The sequence below is a fragment of the Symphodus melops genome, assembly GCF_947650265.1.
Source record: "Symphodus melops genome assembly, chromosome: 4".
NCBI lineage: Eukaryota > Metazoa > Chordata > Actinopteri > Labriformes > Labridae > Symphodus > Symphodus melops.
The window spans coordinates 15,342,413-15,349,831 of NC_136694.1; the positions used below are offsets into that span (position 1 = coordinate 15,342,413).

Here is a 7,419-nt window from a genome sequence, read left to right on the forward strand (position 1 = left end):
AGCTTACCTGCAGGCCTCAGAGTCCTGGAGGTGTACAGTACGTGGAGAGATGGTATATTGCAATCCAAGTCCATTGAGTGTGGTGTTGTCTGCAAACTTGGGGAGCTTGACAGAATGGTGAGTGGAGGTGCAGCTGTTAGTGTACAGGGAGAAGAGCAGAAGAGAAAGAATGCTGCCTTGAGGGGAGCCAGTGCTGATGGTCCTGCTCTCCGAGACCTTCTTCCCCAGCTTCACCTGCTGTCTCCTGTCAGACAGGAAGTCTGTGATCCACCTGCAGGTGGAGTCAGGCACGTTCAGCTGAAAGAGCTTGTCCTGGAGCAGGTTTGGGATCATTACGTTGAAGCCAGAGCTGAAATCCACAAACTGATGTAGGTTCCTGCTGAGTCCAGATGCTTCAGGAGAGACAGGAGGGCCCGGTTGACAGCGTCGTCAACAGACCTGTTGGCTCTGTAGGCAAACTGTAGGGTGTCCAGGAGGGGGTCTGTGATGTCTTTGAGGTGTGAATGCACAAGGTGCTCAAAATACTTCATCACCACAGAGGTCAGGTCGAAGGGTCTGAAGTCATTAAGTCCTGTGGTCCTTGTTTTTTTGGGGGACAGGGAGAATGGTGGAGGACTTGAAGCAGGCTGGCACGTGGCATGTCTCCAATGAGGTGTTAAAAATGTCCGTAAAGACTGGAGACAGCTGATCAGCACCACGATTCAAGGTGGAGGGAGAGATAGTCTGGTCCAGCTGACATTCCATTGTACATTAAGAGATCAGTACCACAAGCAGGCCTGCATTCTGGGAATGTATTGAGATAATATATCAGTTTTAAACTCACATATTTAGGTATATAGTTCTTCGCTATACAACATAATAGCCGAAAACACAAGGAAAGCCCTGAAGAATCACAATAAAGAAAGCAATTTGGATTATTTTTTTGTCCCTCAAATTTACTGTAACAGTGAGTGCTCAAAGGTCAAAACCGTTCTTACAACTGGCTGGGAGCATTTTAAGGCATGTTGTGGAAAAAGGAAGAAAAAAACTTGCTGCCTGACATTAGCCTTTAAAAAGGTCACAGTGGTCTTGTTCCTGCAGTCAGAAAAAGCCATGTTGCTGTATATCATTGTTAAATGTGGACTTCTTTGGGGTTCAAGGACTACAGTGCATCTTCCACTACTTGTAAGATCAGCAATTTGGTTTCTTCACTTCCCGAAGGAGAACAGGATGATTCTGATGAACCTCTTTTATCTGCAAGTGAGTGTGAATGTGGGAGTCTAGCACAAAACATGTCTGAATCTTTTCTTCACAGAATTCAGCATGATCTTTGTTGACATCAATAGGCCATTTCACAGACTTGGCAAAACTCCTTCTGCACATATGTTTTATTAATACCTGGATTTACTGCAGATACTGAACCATTCTTCAAATTTTAAGATTTGTTGTAAGTTTCCACATCACAAAAACTATGCAATAACGTTGTCATGTTGTGTGGGTAGGAAACAGGGAGAAGGACCCAATTGCAGAATAAAAATTTATTAACAAAAGACAAAACAAAAACTTACTGAATTAATAAATCCAAAACGTTCTGAAAGGCAACTCGAGCAAAAAAAAAAAGAGCCAAAAACCAGGAGGAGAAAATACAGGGAGCAGGGAGAAGCAGCAACCAAAGACACGACGACATACAAAAGACACCGACCAAAGACTCAGACAAACTGCAATGAACTGACAACATGAGGGAATGAACACAGAGACTAAATAGACATGGGGTGATCAGACGCAGGTGAGACTAACGAGACAGGTGAGGACAATCAGGGTAATCACAAAGGCGGGAAACACAAGGAACAAAGAACACAAGCCCAGAACACTGAGGACAAGTACAAAGTAAAACCCAACACTGACACCACCTAAAACCAGATATACAAAATAAAACAGGAAACACTAAAGACTAGACTTAAAACACAAAACAGGAATTAAACTAACAGGCAACATAGGAGGACACAGGGAAACACGCTCAAGACTAAAGTAAGCACGAAACTATGAAACATTAAAACATACAAGGGAAACAATCAACACTAGGAAACAAACAAAACACCAAGGACAGAATGAAAACTAAAACCAGATGAAACAGAACCAAACCATGACAAACGTATTATAGTTTTTTCTATGCCTCTTGAATTATTGTCTGTGGTTAAAATAGGTGGAGTGTCCCTTTACATTGTTTTTTAAATTAGACCAAATCCATACTTAAGGCTTATTTTGGTGAGCATTTACATTTAATAGTGTATCATAATGATTTAAAAAAGAAGAAGGAAGAAGAAAGAAGGGGTGCCCATGGCCAAGCAGTTAGTTCAATCAGGAGAGACAAATGGTCTTAAGAAAATTATTTATTACAATGATAATGTCATGTGACAGAAATGTTGGCGCTTGGGGTGGATGATGCGTTTAGAGATGAAGTTCTGCTCGTCATTAGGATAGATCCCCCCCATGGAGTCCAGACCGTGGTGGTGGAGAACTGATGATTTGATGAGATCGATTGGGAGAAGAATTGATGGAAGATGACTCTGCTGCTGGAGATGGCGTTGATGGGGAGGTGGAGGGGCGCACGAACATCAGCATGAAGGACTAGGGAAGAGAAAGAATCATATTTAAAAGGAGAGCTGAACGAGGATAGGCTGAAAACGAGGGAGGAACGCCGTGCCAGTGGTTAGATAAGGTCCTCTGACAGGACAGGTGATTAGCCCACAGACAGCCCAAACTGACAGCTTGAGAATGACAGCGAAAATGTGATAGCGTGAGATAGGGTGAATGAGAAAGACCTGAATTGTAGATCACTTAAAGTCTTCTTCACTGAATTTACGCTAAGCTTCATTTAGCACACTCCATATAAAGAGGCTGTTGTCCTCGAAGAGGGCAGCCCCAAGTCCGACCCAACAAAAACATAAAAAGCCCAAAAAATGAATCTTGAAAATGAAATAAACAAAAACATTTCAATCGGGGATGATGAAGAATTTAAAGTGCTTTACAAACTTTAGGAAAAGCTTGGAATTCAAAAGATGAATGGCTGAAAACAAGCAGTTAAAGCAACATTTTCCTCCATGCATGTTACATTTAGAAACTTACATTACAACTAATAACAACCTCAGCTGGTTCTTTGGAGCACACATCAGTTGCTGATCTACATAGCTGGAATTGAAAATAAATCCTTAAATCAAACCATTGCTCTTATCCCCAGGTCGTGGAGTGCCAAAACGTTTGAAACAATCACAGAATCACAATTGACCAGCAGCATATGCTTAAGCCTTTTCGATTTTCCAGGACACAGCACGTGAGCAGGAATCATGTTCACAAGTCCTGAAAAGAAGTGGGCTAGCTTTGGCAAGTGTCAGAGAGCCTTTACAAAGCTCAACACTGCAGGGCTGTATGATTGGCTGGATACACTTTGTCCTTCCACTGAGCCAAACAAAGATGATGTAATGGGCATCATCAAAACCAGCATTGTCATCGCACTGTTACTGTTTTTTCTCTATCATCTTAATTGAGGCGCATAGACGTACGCTGGGCACATCTCCAGTTCATCACTCAACATTAATGACTTTTGGCTCATTAGTTGTGTGCCTCTAGATATTTGATTTTTTTCAGGGGAAAAGAAAAATAGCTGTTTAGTGTTTGTGTGAGACTGTATGTGTGTCACTTGGCATTTTGATTTTGAAAATAAGCAGTTCGAGCATGTTTTCCATGTTTTATTTTACAACGCAAGGTTAAGAGAAAAGAAAATTACAAAAGTTTCAAATATCCCATCATTGCCCCCTCTACCTAAATGTGTCATCTGTGAACAATGTAAGAGTTCTCTTTGTATTCTAAATATTTACATTATAAACTGATGTTCATACTGTTGCTTAATAGCTGTCTGTCTCCTCCTGATATTTCTATTAGAAGGACATCAATATTAAATTATTACATTATTTTCATTGTGCGACATGAACTGTTTGACAACACGTACGGAAATCTCCTGAAAAACTCCTGATTACCTGGAGGGCCTGTAGCCTATATGTGAATGCAAATATTTTAATCGGACTTCACCCAGAGTTTCTTGTGTCAGACTCCTAGTATTTTTTCAGCAGAAAGTCTGAGTGGGCTGATGTGAGAACGCAGCTGCACTCTGGATAATTCATTTCAAGCCAATGGTACTTCAGTGTTGTTTTTTTGACGTCATCTATTCTTACTTCAGGAAATTACCTGCACCCCCTCCCGTCTGACAGAGATAGTCTCCAGCTGTGAGGTGCATATGTGAACGGCTATGTCGGGAGAATCTCTGGAGCAGTCCTCCCGTAATTATCTAGCTATTATCCGCAGTCAATGTGTGAAAACGGCTCCAGACACAATGCAGTAGGACGTTTTACCTTACCTAACAATACATGTACCTTTCAAAGTACACTGAAGCTCTCCTGAAGCTCGTTGGTAAACTCTTTCCCATTTCAACATGATAGCTGGCCTAACTGTTGTTACACAGCAGATCTTGTTAGTTTAATAAGCTGGCCTGCAAACTGTCATTAAAGTTACATGATAGGCTGATAACGTTTTAACCTTTTGTCATTTTCTAAGCAACAGCCACAACCACAAGATGAATTATAACAGGTACAGACAAATCAGTATTAAACTTTAATTCGTGATGCAATGATTTCTTTCTACTGGTTAAAATAGTCCTGGCAAAGACATTGATTGATATGCATGGTTTATTGTTTTGGTTGGTTAAAACTGGGACAGGCACAGGTCAAACTGGGACAAATAAGTGTTTTATACATTTCTGTGGGGACTCTGGACATAGACATTCAAAACACGATGGTCTTGGTCAAATCGGGATGTCACCCTATAACCTATCTTTGAGTTTTGCAACAAGAGCTTAAAATTTGATTTTAAAGGGAGCATAAGTTTACAGAATATTATGTTGCCTTATTGGATGATAAATATTACATTAAAAACATCCAGGTCTAACATGTATACTGTACTTACAATGCAGTGTTATTTTTTCTACTCACAACAATATTAAAATGTTTACTCATATGCAATTTTTCTTTAAAAAGATGAGAAACTCCTACATTACTCATCTTAATTAAGTCCATGGGTTAAAACAGCTGAACCAATTGAGAGATCAGGGCTATAAACTGACACAGCGTAGCATGCTTACAGTGACAGCTGCCCAGGTATTTGTTGGAGGCTGTCTGTAAATTGGGGCTCAGCAACAATCTCTCTCTCTACATTGACTGTAATGATGTGATTTCTCAACTGCTAGGAGAAATCTTTCCAAGTAAATATGTGCAGCAAAGACCTGCAGTAATAATCAGGCAGGTCCAGCTGAGACTATCTGAGTCTGATTAATATGTAGCCTGTTTTCTCCTCCACTGGTTGATTACTTTTATGTTTGTTTTCCTGATGTTCACACACCATGCGAGACTGAGTCGTTTCAGACTGATGGAAGGGTCAGACGAGATGTGCTGTGCTCAGGGAGACAAATAACACAAAGAGGACACACATGCACACACGCACACGCACACGCACACACACACACACACACACACACACACACACACACCCAAAGGCCCCTTGTTCTCACTGAAAAGGAGTTGACAGGTGAGGGCTCAGCTGGAACTCTGTCTCCAACTAATACTCTGTTCTGTTCGAGTGGATGTGAAAGAGGCTGACTTTAAAACACACACACACACACACACACATACACACACACACACACACACACACACACACACACACACACACACACACACTAAGATAAATATAACTCTGTGATCCGTTAGTTCACAGTATTGTCAGAGAAACTTTTAGAGGCTGATTCCCTCACAATGTCAGAATCCATCATCATGTTGGACAAAAGCAAAGTCCCTGGGAGTGATGGAAAACGTTTAGGGGCATCCAGTAACAAGTACTCAGTAATAAAATACTGAATACACACTAAGATCTTCTTTCCTTTGCATTGCCATGGTTGACCATCCGACTAGAAACTTGCACAGTGAGGGTAGCGTTTGAGTCAAGAGGCAGTGATCAGAAGTAGATTGGTTGCTGCTCTCGCCTGCAGGTATAGTAGATTTTTATTATCATGAATAAGAGCTAAATCATTGTCAGAATACTGTTGATAGGGCATCTGTTCTGCGTCTCTGTCACTCCACACAGGCCATTTCCTGCATACAATCAAAGCCTGCAAAAACGCTTGTGGAAATGTCACTTAGCTGAAACCACAGCCCTTCTGACAGCCTGCATCATGTCATTTGCCCAAAGAGTGTGCATTTGTATGAGAATTAGTTGGCAGAGATAAGTGGTCTCAGGTCATTTATATCTCAACTCTGAAAATGAGCAGATATGTGTGTTTATATTTCTTATATACTCAGGGGGGGTTTTGCTACAAGATTGAAAACAGATGTAGGGGGATTAAAAGTTTCTTTTTTTAAAGCCCGTTGAGCTGGAGCATGGCTTTCACGGTCGAGTTAAACTTCTGTGAATGTCAATAAAACACATCAGACTGGACAGAAAATGCACAGCTTCCCTTTAGTTAAAGCAGAAACTTTGTCCTACTAGCTCTCTGCTAATAATGTTCAATTAGCTTCTTTAAAGGAAATCCATAAAACAAATAAAAATAAATAATGACAGAGTTGAAAGGAGGTCAGACATGCATTAAGATACAACACATACTGTAGATACTGTAAACATTGCTTGACTGTGAAATGCATAATTAGAATGCTGTTTACTCAGAACCTGAGACACCAAACAGTCTCTTTCTGATAATAATAAGAATGTGGAAAAAATGTGGAAAACACTCAAATGCTAGTTCTGTTGCAAGTGTGAAATTGTCACTTGTGATTTAAGACATTCTAACCTGTAAGTAAGACACCACAGTCAGAATGTGTTTACCATTGCTCCAAAAGTTTTGAAAAATAAAGTAAGAGGCAAACACCTTATTAACTGTACATGCAACGTGTTGGTTTTTCCTGCTGAATAGCTATGGTATAATCATGCCTTTAAATCAGACTAATATTGTGAATCCTCAGACATTCCCCTGCTTCTTTACGTAACATGTTTATGTTAACATTCTGAATAAATACAAAAGACCCTTGTATGAGATGCACCAATCTGTCCACTGTCTGCAGTGTTTATATTGTTTTCAGGGCCATGCAAAGTGGGAGACTATCTGCTTCAGACAGGTTGTTTATCTATCACTGAGTGAACACAAACAAAAACAGACAGACATATTCACACCAACAGGAAGTGAGGAAAGTTCCTGTTCGTATTAGCTCTAGATCTTTTGGACAGTGTCAGTTCTTCAGTTTAGAGTTTATGTTCTCTCTGAAATGACTGGGCTTCCTTTTAGTTCACTTAAGTACTAGTACTGCAACAGCTCTTTGTTTAAAACTGAACTTTTGCAAAAAT

The 7,419-nt window shown here is 40.5% G+C and overlaps 1 long non-coding RNA gene across 1 annotated transcript; it reads left to right on the forward strand.

Moving 5' to 3' along the window:
* Positions 1-1,499: 1,499 nt before the first annotated feature.
* Positions 1,500-1,894, forward strand: LOC306822060. The gene is made up of 2 exons (XR_013778850.1): positions 1,500-1,567; positions 1,780-1,894. It is a non-coding gene; the product is annotated as an uncharacterized lncRNA (long non-coding RNA).
* The last annotated feature ends 5,525 nt before the right edge of the window (positions 1,895-7,419 follow it).